The following is a 6350-nucleotide window of genomic DNA, read 5'->3' as shown; positions in this document are numbered from 1 at the left end:
ATAAAAACCCAAATCACTTTGAGATCCTTGCTGCTCATATGTACACTTCCATACCTGAAATGCTCCCTAAGAATGTCTATGGACATTCTTCACCACTGATTGCAAAAATCTAGTTACCTAGGGTCAATAGCTTTTTTTTTTTTCCTTTAATTCTCTAAACTATGAAAACACAAACTTTTTATTTAAAAAGTTCAAAAAGGAATATAATGAATATCCTTCCAATTCTAGTACCATGCTCCAGAGGTAATCAATGCCAAGTTTTCATATATCCATACATTTATAAGTTAATCATAGTTACACATCGATATATCTGTTTGGTCTTAATTCTATCATCTTATGGTAACTTTCTACTTTAAATTCTTCCTTTTTCCTATATGGCCTGTGTTATCTTTAATTTTGTGTTTCCATTTTAATAATTATCAAGCTTATAGTTTTATTTTGGTGATTACCTTTATAACTATTCAAAATATTATACCCCTACATCTTGATATCAACTTTACAAAATTTCTATTAACAACTGAAAAGTAAAAACAATTTGGACACATATATTACCTTCTACCTTCCCTTCCATCTTCTATTTTTTAACTTGTTAATCATCTTTATATTGTCAAGATTTACAATATTTATATGTTCTATAACTGTATTATATTATTTATCCTTAATTACATATTTAAATAATTCAGTAATCACCAATCCTCTTCTCAATGTTTGTCCATTTCATCTCTTGTTTTAGGCAGTCTTCATCCTCTTGATTTTTCAATAAGTGTCCACCACCGTCATGATGCCTGACTCCTTTCACTTGCCTTTATATTTGAAATCCAGTTTTGCTTTTTTTTTTTCCCTGAGAATTTGGTAAACTTTGCTCCACTCAGCTTTAGCACTGAATGTTGCATTGCTATGGAGAAGCCTAAGGCCAGTCTGTTCTTCTCCCTCCATCTCCCCCTCCCAGAGAAGTGACTTGATTTTATTGTTGTTTAGATGACATTTCCCACCCCCATTCCCCCAAGCCCCAGGATGATTCGCAGATCCTGGCCAGGTCAACAGCAACTGTATTTAAAAAAAAAATGTTTATAATGTTAAAATTAGTATTTATTATATGATCTTTTATAAAACCATTTCTAGCTATCTATTTAGCTTACTATCCCATTTATATTAATATTTATGCATAGGTAGATGCTTGGGATTATTTGGGGGGGGCAGGGCTTGGAGGGTGCTTTTAAAAGCCTTTGTACTTTAATGAATGTTTAAATTTTTTTATGATGGATCTCATCATCTTTTACTAAATGAGTTATTTTTCCATCAAAAAAAAGTTGGCAGTAAATATTGTAAGACATAACAGTTAATTTTGGATGGTGGTGAATTTTCTGATTTGCACTTTTCTGTATGTTTTGAAGAAAAACTAACACAAAAGAAGGAAAAACATCTCAAATGTCTAAAAAGAGGAAACAATTTCTTAACCACCCCCTCTCAATTCTGACAACTTGCGTAGGTTAATGGGCTTATGTCAGAGAAGTAGCATTTTTTTCCTGATATCAGGATACTTCATATGCTTAAACAAGAATAAGTCACAAGTTTTCTTGGCAATATGAAATTAGATCATCAAAAGCACTGAATGACGTGGATGAAAATTTTTGTACAGTTATGGCTGGATGTGGGAATGAGGTGTTTTAGAGGGCCCCTTTCAAGAGTCTCTTGGTTCACACTCTGTTCTTTCTCCTGTATTATATCTGGTACTTTCAGTTCCCTCTTTTTACTAATATGCCTCAGGTTAACAAATAAAATACAGTAGTCCCCCTTCATGAGCAGGGGATACATTCCAGGACACCCAGTAGATGCCTGAAACTGTGGAAAGTGCCAAACCCTATATATATAGTGTTTTCTCCCTATACATAAATACCTATGATGGTTTAATTTATAAATTAGGCATAGTGACAAATTAAAAATAATAAAATAGAACAATTATAATATGCTATAGTAAGTTAATGTGGTCTTTCTCTCTAAATATCTTATTTTACCATACTCACGCAGTTGATTGTGAGTAACTGAAACTGCGGATAAGTGGGGAATAGTGTATTCAGTTCTTATTTCTGACATTTGGGATTCTTCCTTAAGCATCATCTCCAACTTAGGTATGCAATAGATGTAAGCTTAATAAAAGAAACCTGCCTTGCAGTGTGTTTTCAACATGTTCAATTATTACCAAACTATGAATCCAGAAATACCTAATGTATTAAACATAACTATTTTATTTCTCATTCTTATAGATTCTTTAAACTTGTGGGTTATTTCTGTTCAATTATTTGTAATTATATTTCTACAAAAGGATTTTTCTTTTGCATTCTGTGGTACTCTAGAAAGGACTTATTTTAGCATTCAGCTATTGCTTAGGCACTTCAGGATATGCAAATATGGGTAAAAGAAACCACTCCAAGAGATGTTAAAACATGCATAACACAAATTACACTCTAAGACAATTTGTGATGAGTGATACTTAAGAAACAACTTAAACTTCACAGAACTGGGAGTTTGACAACTTTTTTGATAGTACCTTCTATTAGTAAAATGTTTTTGATCATGTACCCTTAATATGTGAATAATAATGTACCAATATTATATATAACATACATAAGCATAAACATAAACATATGTACAAAACAGAATGAAATAAAAAAGAATAAAAAGCTTTTCATACACGAGTTGAATATTTGGAGAATAGTGCTATAGAGCACAGCAAAGAAAGAAATCACTTTTGGCTGTGGTGATTCCGGCTAGGATGGCTTTATATCAGAGGTGATGTTTAAGCCAAACTTTTATTAAGTAAGGTCCTGACAGGGCAGCAGAAGGACATGAAGTCACTGCATGGAAGAACTTAAATGGGGAGAAAACACTGGCAAAAAGGGTAAAGACATCCTTAGTGGAAAAGAAACAGGAAAGAGAACATAACTTTCACTATCTTTTAAATCTTACAGTATGTAGTAGTGATTAAGTACACAAGAGTCTGGAGTCAGACCTAGTTCACTGATACTGAAATACTGATACATTGATTCTGCTACTTATCACCCACGTAGCCTTGAGTAAATTAGTTTCCTCATCTACAAAATGAGAATGATGGTAGTGTCCATCTACCAGGACCACAGTAAAAATTAAATGTACTAATGCAATGTAAAACAATCAGCACACTGCATGAGTGTACAATTCTATAGCACATAACCTTTTTGTATTTTTCCTAAGAGAAGGTGAGTTCCTTGAGAGCAACAAGTATCGTTTGCCACTTTATCCCTATTATCAATACTTTACTTTCAGTAGGCACTCAAATATTGGTTAAATGTTTGATTAGGAGCTAAATTTGTGTGGAGTTAAACATTTGGGTAAAGAGTAGCAATAAACAAAAAGGGAATACTTGCTAGGGTCAGGCTGTGGAAAGTCACCCAATCTGAGGAATACGAACTTCATTCAAAAGGCAGTAGTAAACATCTTTAAGAAGTGAGAGGACTGCCTTAATGCTGGACACTAAAATCTTTTATCTACAAAGATGAGTTTTTCTCCCCAAACTAAGGTGTAGATTAGAACGTATTAATACTTTTTCTTTTGTCATAACAGATGTTTCATTCTTTGAAACACACCTTCCAGTCTCTCCCTTTCTCTGGTTATCATTTGTTAGTTCCGAGACTCCTTAAGATTAAATACCTGACTTTCTCTGTGATGTCAGGGATCCAGTCATTTCAGTTCCTAGACCACTTTTGATTTCATTTAACAAGGACAAGAAATTGCTATCTAATTAAAAAGATCCGAACCAGTTGAATGAATACACATTTCCCTGAGGACTCTGATCTTTAGGCTTACAGATATGAGGTTGTGAATCTTTTAATATTTCAGAATTGTTTGTATCAACCCTGGCCCCCTCCCCCATGTATTATTTCTATATACCTCAGCCCATTTGGAATCAGATGAGGTAACACTGCATGTCTGCATACCTGGAAGAGGGAGGTTAGTGCCTTTTATATATCCCCACCCATTCCCCTCATCTAAAGCAGCTGCACTTTCCTTCAATTATTTCCCACACTAGCAGGACTTGGAGTTCTGGATGTCAATGGCTGCTAGCAGTGACAAAAGGTGCCACCTTTCTAGGACAACTCTTTGTTCTATCACACTGTGGTCTGAACCTTACCTCCAGCAAACCAGAGAATCCTAGGCCTCATTGTTTCAGATACGTGGGGAATACTTGTGATTCTGTTCCTAAGAGCTCCCTTTCACACCAGTACCACTCAAAACCTCAAGCACTTGAAAGCCCTGACTTCAGCATGATACAGTTTATCCACGTAACAAAAAAACACTTATGCCCCTTAAATTTTTTAGAAAAAAAAAAAACTGCAAGAATTGTAATAATCTTTTATTTACAATCGAAGAACCCATTAATAAAATATATATTTCAATAACCCCCCCCCAAAACCTTAAGCACCATTTTTGCCAGAGAAGATAACGATTGGGGTTAAAAAAAAAAAAAAAAAAAAACTAGGGCAGATTCTTACTGGTTTTCAAGTATTTCAGCATCCATGTTTTCACTGGATTGGATAGGTTCTAGAAGGAAACATTTCCTTAGGAAAGAAGAAACTCTAGGATTATACTGGCAAATATTCTGAGTCCTACGTCTTCTTTCTTTCAGTGACTTCTAGGAAAGTTTCCCAAGGTGGTGAGATGGAACTGAAGTTCACAAAAGATACATAATTTTAAAAAAAGTCTCCAAAACACATCTGTTGATAGAAAATGGGGGAAATAAAAAGTCTTAAGAAACTAAAGAATTGTTGCCAATAAGAAGAAAAAGAAAAAAAGAGATAGAATGAGAGAAGAGTAGGAGAAGGTTCAAAGAGCTAGAAACTCTACGGCAAAAAAAAGCAGTAAATTCAATCCAGGCAGGTAGGTTTGTAAAAATTACTTTCTAAGCCAAAAATTATCTTTGTGGCCAATTATTCTAAGCACATAGTTACTTTCACTTCATCAAATAAAACTGCTTCTTACATAAACTTAACATAAAAAAGCAATTGTTTCAATATTTCAATTAAAGAAAAAAATCTAAGTATTAAAATACAACCATAACCATACCATTTTGTTCCTGTCTCTCACAGACACGTTACCAAGCAGTAAAAAAACAAGGAAGATAGCCTTGAATAGAACTAAAGAAAAAGCTGAATCATTACTCCTCTTCTAAACTACTTTCTGGATTTTATCACCACCTCTCTACAATCTAACAATGAAAACAAAATTAATGGAAAGTGAAATTAAACCTAAATGCTACCAAAAGTATGATTCTATTGTTATAGGGATAGAAGAAGGTAAGACAATGCAGTTTAGAGTGAATTATATGAAAACAAAAATTTGAAGCTTACAAAAGTCAAAACCTGATTAGTTAAGATTAATTAGTACATTGTACCCGAATTAGTTCTAATGATGGCACATCATCTAGAAGCTTTACAAATGAGGAAGTTCCATCAGTCTTTCATTAGGCATTCGTCAATAAGTACAAGAAACACTAGGCACAAACAACTGCTGGTTCTTTGGCAGAAGAAATGATGTAACACAGGCATAGTTTTAAGAACTACAGTAAAGATCCAGGCAACAATACTAAATGCATTAGTAATAAACTCATGGCAAAACAAAATTCACTTCCATATTTTACTAATACAGATTTATCTAGAAAATGCCAATGTTGCTAAACTTAATCAGCTTTACTTGTTAAATGTTCAGTGAGTCTTAACCACTAAAAAAATTTCTCTTGGATAATCCGTATTGTCAGCATTAGATGAAAAATATGTTTGAACTCTGTAAAACCCTTTCCTTTAACGAGATAAATTCAGCAATGATCTTACTGCATCCTTTTCAGTATTATGAAGTTACACCTTTGGAAAACTTAAAATAGGTGGTAATTCTGTAAATAAATGAATCTTTCCAATGACTTATCAGTTAGCAGTACAACTAAATACAGCTAATGGGAAAACATTTAACTATCTGAATATGTTAAATGCCACTTTATATTGCTTTAGTAGCAAAGTTGTATAATTTATCTCCTCAGCTTTTTAAAAGCTAATTCAAATAACTATACACACACATACCCTAATAAGAACCATACTGGGTAGCAGTTTACTGACAATTGAGGCAGATAGGCTAGACTCAAGGGCCTTATAAACATTTGTAATTATTTCCCTAGGAAGAGGTAGAATACAAGGTCAATTTTTATTTATAGCCTAAAACTCCCAGACAGATCTAATATCAATAGACCTGAGCTCTGTATGAAATATGCCTAAGAACACCAAGCTTTTCACCTTTATGTCACATTTCAGTGAGCCTTCACAAGT

This window comes from Lemur catta, chromosome 11, assembly GCF_020740605.2.
Source record: "Lemur catta isolate mLemCat1 chromosome 11, mLemCat1.pri, whole genome shotgun sequence".
Taxonomy (NCBI): Eukaryota; Metazoa; Chordata; class Mammalia; order Primates; family Lemuridae; genus Lemur; species Lemur catta.
This window is presented reverse-complemented; position numbering follows the sequence as displayed.